This window comes from Apium graveolens, chromosome 7 (genome assembly GCF_009905375.1).
Source record: "Apium graveolens cultivar Ventura chromosome 7, ASM990537v1, whole genome shotgun sequence".
NCBI classification, from domain to species: Eukaryota; Viridiplantae; Streptophyta; class Magnoliopsida; order Apiales; family Apiaceae; genus Apium; species Apium graveolens.
Window position 1 is genome coordinate 124,179,271 of NC_133653.1, and position 6,272 is coordinate 124,185,542.

A 6,272-nucleotide genomic window follows, 5' to 3' on the forward strand; every position below is an offset into this window, starting at 1 on the left:
ATATCAGATTTTGATTATCAGAACTTGCTATCAAATTTTGAGCATTCACAGCTTCAGAACTTGTATTCTTCTGTGTAGAAGATTTATTAGAATCAGGATTTAGTTTCTATGAAGAAACTTTGCTGCTTTGCCCTTGACCTTGACCTTTGCCCTTGCTAGGGTTTCCCTGGTCATCTCCTTTATCATCCTTCTTCTTCAGTACTTGAATAGTTGAGCATTTGGACTTAACTACCTTCTCCCCCTTTTTGGCATCATCTGATAGGAGTAGAGAGAGAAGAAGTTCTACTGAAGATTGAATTTCATTGAGTTGTGCTTGTTGAGAGGCTTGATTCTGCAGGACCTCATTCAGTTGGCCTTGTTGCTTTTCTTGAACTTTCTCAATAGCCTCTACTTTTTCATGAATAGGTCTGATAAACCTGTATTGTCTAGCTTGAGCATTAGGTCCAGCTTATCATCATTTTCCTGTAGTTTGTCAACCTTGGCATGAGTAATGGAGTGTTGACCTTGAAGACTTTTAGTACTGAGAGCTGTGACTTTAAGTTGAGCTTTGAAGTCAGAGTTTGTCAACAACTCATCAGTTTTTGCAGTATGATCTGACATAACTTTTGAGCTGGGAATGAAGTCAGATTCATTCCACTTCTTGGTCCATTCAACTCCTCTGTGAGTTCCTTCCCATGGAACAGGAGCTTCTTGTTCAACATATTTCAACAGTTCCTCCTTTCCAAGAATTGGAGCTGGAGTGTTGATTGGAGCTGAATCTCCAGAACTTGCTAGAAACTCATCATCTTCTGACAACACAAGAGTGTGTGTGGCTGTAGGAGATTCTGGTACAACTTCATCTGTTTCCATATCTAGAATTGGAGTAGTTGGAACTTCAGCATTTAGTGGAGAAATAAGTGGAGTTGTCACTTATCCTTGTGGTGCTTCCAAAAGTAGGACAGATGGAATGTTCATCCTATGAATATCAATTTCAGGACTTAATCCTGAATCTTCAACTTGAACATTTTCTTTGATAGGAGAGATATGAGGTGTAATCACTGTGTCATGAACAGTGTTTCCAGGTGCTGGAAGGGCTTCAATTACCATAGGTTCTGATGAGATCAGAGATTCATGATCCCCTTCCTCAGAGTGAGGTTATGCCAATGCCTTCCTGCTCTCATCTTCTTTGATCTTCTGGATGGTGGAGGAGTTGCTTGAGCAGCATCAGAACTTGAAGTTCTTTTCCTTTTTAAAATACCAGAACCCTCAGCTTCATTTTCCTTCTGAGGAGTTACCTCTTCAACTACTACCTCCTTTTGAAAAATTTCTTTTTCAGCTTCTATTGTCACAGGTTCTGATGCATGAACCTGGACTTGCTCATCTTCATCTGATTCATCTCTAAGAATCATCCTTCTTCTCCTTGGTGGAGATTTGGGAACAGATTTTGCTCTTGAAGATTTTACTACTGGCACCTTTTGGGAAGTACCAGAGGTTGGTTTGGTAGTAGGTGCTGATGGTTTAGGTTAAGAAGATTGTGCAGGTTGGAAATAAGTTTTGATGGTAGGCTGTGGTTGTGGTTGAGAGGATTGAGCTGGTTGAGTATTGGTTGTAGGTACTGATGGAGGTTGAGAGGGTGCAACTTCAGGAAATTTGGGTGTGTATGTGTTGGGGTCAGAGTTTACTAAGAACTGTTTTACAGAATCAGGAATTTGAAGGGGTCTTAGTATCCCTTTCTTATAATCAGTAAATTACAAGTTTGTGAAGGCTCTTTTAGCAAGTTTAAAAGGTTGAATTGTCTCACTATAGTTTTGAGGCTTATCAGGACAACAAAAACTGTAAATTAATTGAAAAAATCTAGCAAAGTACACCGTATTTGGGTCCTCATTCATCCTATCCCCAATAAAACCAAGAATAGCAGTAGCATAATCAAAGTGAGTTTGATTTAGAAGTGCATACCCTATTTGCTGACTCAGAATGGGAATTGCATCAAAGTTGGAGCATTTGTTGGCAAAAGTTCTGGTGATGCAGTCAAAGAAGTAGCTCCACTCCTTTCTGATGTATGGCCTCTTCAGCTGTCCCAGCTTGGACAGACTTTTCTCATAGCCAAGATTGGCCATCATACCTTGTAGAAGTGGCTCCTCAATCTGAGCATTGAAAGTGCAATTTTCTGGCAGATGTAGAGCTTGTCTAACAGTAGACAAGTTGACCAGATGCTCATCTTCCCCTGTTATGAAAATAATTCTTTGGGAGCCAGCCTCACCACCATCATCATAAACTCCACTCCTCCAAAACTCCAGTATTTGAGTTCCTGAGAGTAATTGTGGTTGGGTCAAAGCATACCCAATCTCAATGCGAGCAAGAAAGTCTTGGATGAAATGAAGATCTGATGGAGCATCATCCTTGCTGAGAATAGCCATGTAGTTATTAGGGACGAACTTGGCTCCATTAAAGATGATGTCCTTGGGTGCCATTTCTGTAAAAAATTAGGTGAAAAGTTGTGTGTACGAAAGGTGTTTGATAAAATGCCTGTAAGAAATAGCTTCAGAGAATATTAGAGAGTGAGAGAGAATAAGAGAGATGAGAAAATAAGAATAGTAGGTAAAATATTGTAAAATCTTTTAACTCTCTTATTTATACAATCCATGTGACAACGACTATTTTTGTGAAGCAGAACAGACTTTTTACACCTGGCAGCATGGAAACGGTCAAAACAGTAATGAGTGGGCACGATAAACGTGTAGTAATTATTGCTCACATGTTGTTACCAAAACAAACACGAAACCCATTGACCAAATGATTATCACTGTTTTTATCTCACTTAATTATTTTCTGACAAAATATGACCGTTACAGTAAATACTAAAAATAAGCCAATTAATTAAATAATGCCACGTAAGCATCAGAGTTTCCATCAGGATTTGCATCGGAACTTGACTATTATCAGAATTTAACGGTCATCAAAACATGGCTTCTGTACTCAAAAAGTGAATGACTGTATCTGTAATTCTCCACATAAATATTGACTGGTTTCTTCAGAGTTTAATCATCAGAACTTTCATCATAACTTGTCCTCAGAATTTATGCAAAAAATACTTAACTGTTTGTCAGAAACAACTTAATCACCACAGTAATTTTTATCATTCATATGGAGTGAGAGTGTGTACAATTGCAAATGATCACATAAAGATTAAAGTCTGATAAACTTCAGATATCTTAGAAATAAGGCATAACTAAGAAAAATGCTTAAAATCTGTCTTTAATTTTGAAGTCTACTATAGAATAAATTTATGCAAGAGTCCATCTCAACTGTTTGTGCTCATTTTATGCATCTTTTGACATTCTTTTTACAGTGGCTTCTCAGTGTAAATGAGTCACAACTGCTATCAGAATTTATGCCATTATCAGAGTATATTTCCAGTAATCAGATAATGTGAAAAGTCACCAAGAAAAATTTATTTGCTTTTATAATGCATATAACTTAATACCAGCAATGCACTTGGGTCTTTCCTTTCACATATTTACTCTAGATCTCAAAGGCGTACCTGACTTCAATTTTTCTTTTCTTTTGTTTCCTTCAGATAAGTGAGGCTTATCAAGCATGTAGTTCATCTTTAAGATTTACTGACATCAGAATTTGACAGATAAGAAGCAATAATCTAGTTTGTGACTTAGTAATAAGATACACAAAGTAAATTTGACTAAGATCAAAATCATAGTTTGCTTGTGTTATGGATTTCCATATAAATAACTAATTCAAATATGGGATACACATTTTGTTAAAGACTACTAAGTCAGCATCTAACAAATAATCCTCATTAGAGTGAATAGTCACAGAACATTCAAAACACTATCAGAGTATATAGAATCATATCAGATAACAATCAGTATTTAATATATTACAATTTAAGCACATATTACATGGAGATAAGACAATTTGTAAACACTGATCATAAAGTCTGATGCATGAGAACAAAAACTAAACAAATTTTGAGAAAGAACCTGAAACCATTCCAAGCTCATTTACCAGTCTTGTAAATGTAGCTTCATATAGTGGTTTTATGAAGATATCTGCTAGTTGTTGATCTGTTGGAACAAAATGCAATTCCACTGTACCTTCTATCACATGTTCCCTTATGAAATGGTACCTAATGCTGATGTGCTTTGTCATTGAGTGTTGAACTGGATTACCTGTCATAGCAATAGCACTTTGATTATCACAATAAATGGGTATTTTAGAATATTCTAACCCATAGTCCTGTAACTGATTCTTCATCCAAAGAATCTGTGCACAACAACTTCCTGCAGCAATATATTCTGCTTCTGCAGTTGATGTGGAAATTGAGTTCTATTTCTTGCTAAACCAAAAAACCAATATGCCTCCAAGAAATTGGCAGCTTCCACTAGTGCTTTTCTTGTCTATTTTGCATCCTGCAAAATCTGCATCTGAGTGACCTATTAGCTTAAAATCTGATTCCCTAGGATACCACAATCCTAGATCAGTTGTACCCTTTAGGTACTTGAAAATTCTTTTCACAGCTATTAGATGAGGTTCTCTTGGATCAGCCTGAAATCTTGTACAAAGACAGGTAGCATACATGATATCAGGTCTACTTGCAGTTAAATAGAGTAAAGAGCCAATTATACCTCTGTAGTTAGTAATATCTAATGATGTTCCAGTATCTTTATTTAACTTGGTTGCAGTGGCCAGGGGAGTGGATGCAGTTGAACAATCTTGCATTCCAAATTTCTTGAGTAAATTTCTGGTGTACTGGGATTGATTTATGAAAGTACCTTCTTCATTTTTCTTGACTTGAAGTCCCAGAAAATAGCTAAGTTCTCCCATTATACTCATTTGATATCTTGACTGCATTAGCTTTGCAAACCTTTCACAGAGTTTGGAATTTGTAGAACCAAAGATGATATCATCAACATATATCTGTACCAAAAGTAAATCATTTCTATCGTTGAGGTAGAACAGAGTTTTATCAATTGTGCCTCTGGTAAATCCACTTTCCAGAAGGAATTTAGCTAAAGTCTCATACCATACTCTTGGAGCTTGCTTTAGGCCATAGAGTGCTTTATCAAGTCTGTAGACATGATTTGGAAATTTTGGATCTACAAAGCCTGGAGGTTGTTCAACATATACCTCTTCTTCCAATTCTCCATTGAGAAAAGCACTTTTCACATCCATTTGAAAGACTTTAAACTTCTTGTGAGCAGCATAAGCCAAAAAGATTCTTATGGCTTCCAATCTAGCAACTGGAGCAAATTTTTCATCATAGTCAATACCCTCCTGTTGAGAGTAACCTTTATCAACCAGCCTTGATTTGTTTCTTATAATTATGCCATCACTGTCAGTTTTGTTTCTGAACACCCATTTTGTGCCAACAATGGATCTGTTCTTTGGTCTTGGCACTAGGGTCCAGACTTTATTTCTTTCAAATTCATTTAACTCTTCCTGCATTGCTTGCACCCAATCAATATCTTGAAGAGCTTCTTCCACTTTCTTTGGTTTAGTCTGAGATAGAAAGGAGTGATAGAGACATTCATTTGATGTTGTTGTTCTAGTTCTGACACCTGCTTCAGCATTTCCAATTATTAAGTCAGGTGTGTGTGATTTAGTCCACTTCCTTACAGATGGAAGTTGATCTCTAAAACTGGATCCTCCCCCATGATCCATGCTTTCTCCATCAGCATTTTCTGATGCTCCCCCTGAAGTTATGCTCTCTGAAATTTCAGAATTTGAGTTGGATCCTTTAGGAATTGAAGAATCAGAGTTTCCAGAGTTATTAGTATTTCGCTCATCAAAACTTGATGAATCAGAACTTGAAGAACCAGTGACAGGTTCTGATGCTTCTCGACGGTCTTGAGATATGGTAGGATCATAAGATTGCTCACCCTGAACAGGTGCATTTTCCCTTGGAGCAGTTACCACAGTTTCAATGACATCAGAGTTTAACCCGTCAGAACTTACAGGATCAGGATTTAGGTCATCATAATTTACATCTTCATTTTCAAATCTCAGCTGATCATGATCATTGAAATCCTCAAGTCTAGTAATCTTTTTATCATCAAAAGATACATCGATAGATTCCATAACAACCATTGTTCTTAAATTGTAGACTCTGAAGGCTTTTGTGGAAAGTGGATATCCAACAAAAATTCCTTCATCAGCTTTTAGATCAGATTTTGACAGCTGTTCTGGATGAGTCTTAAGAACAAAACACTTGCATCCAAATACATGAAAGTATTTCAGATTTGGCTTCTTTTTCTTCACCATCTCATATGGTGTTT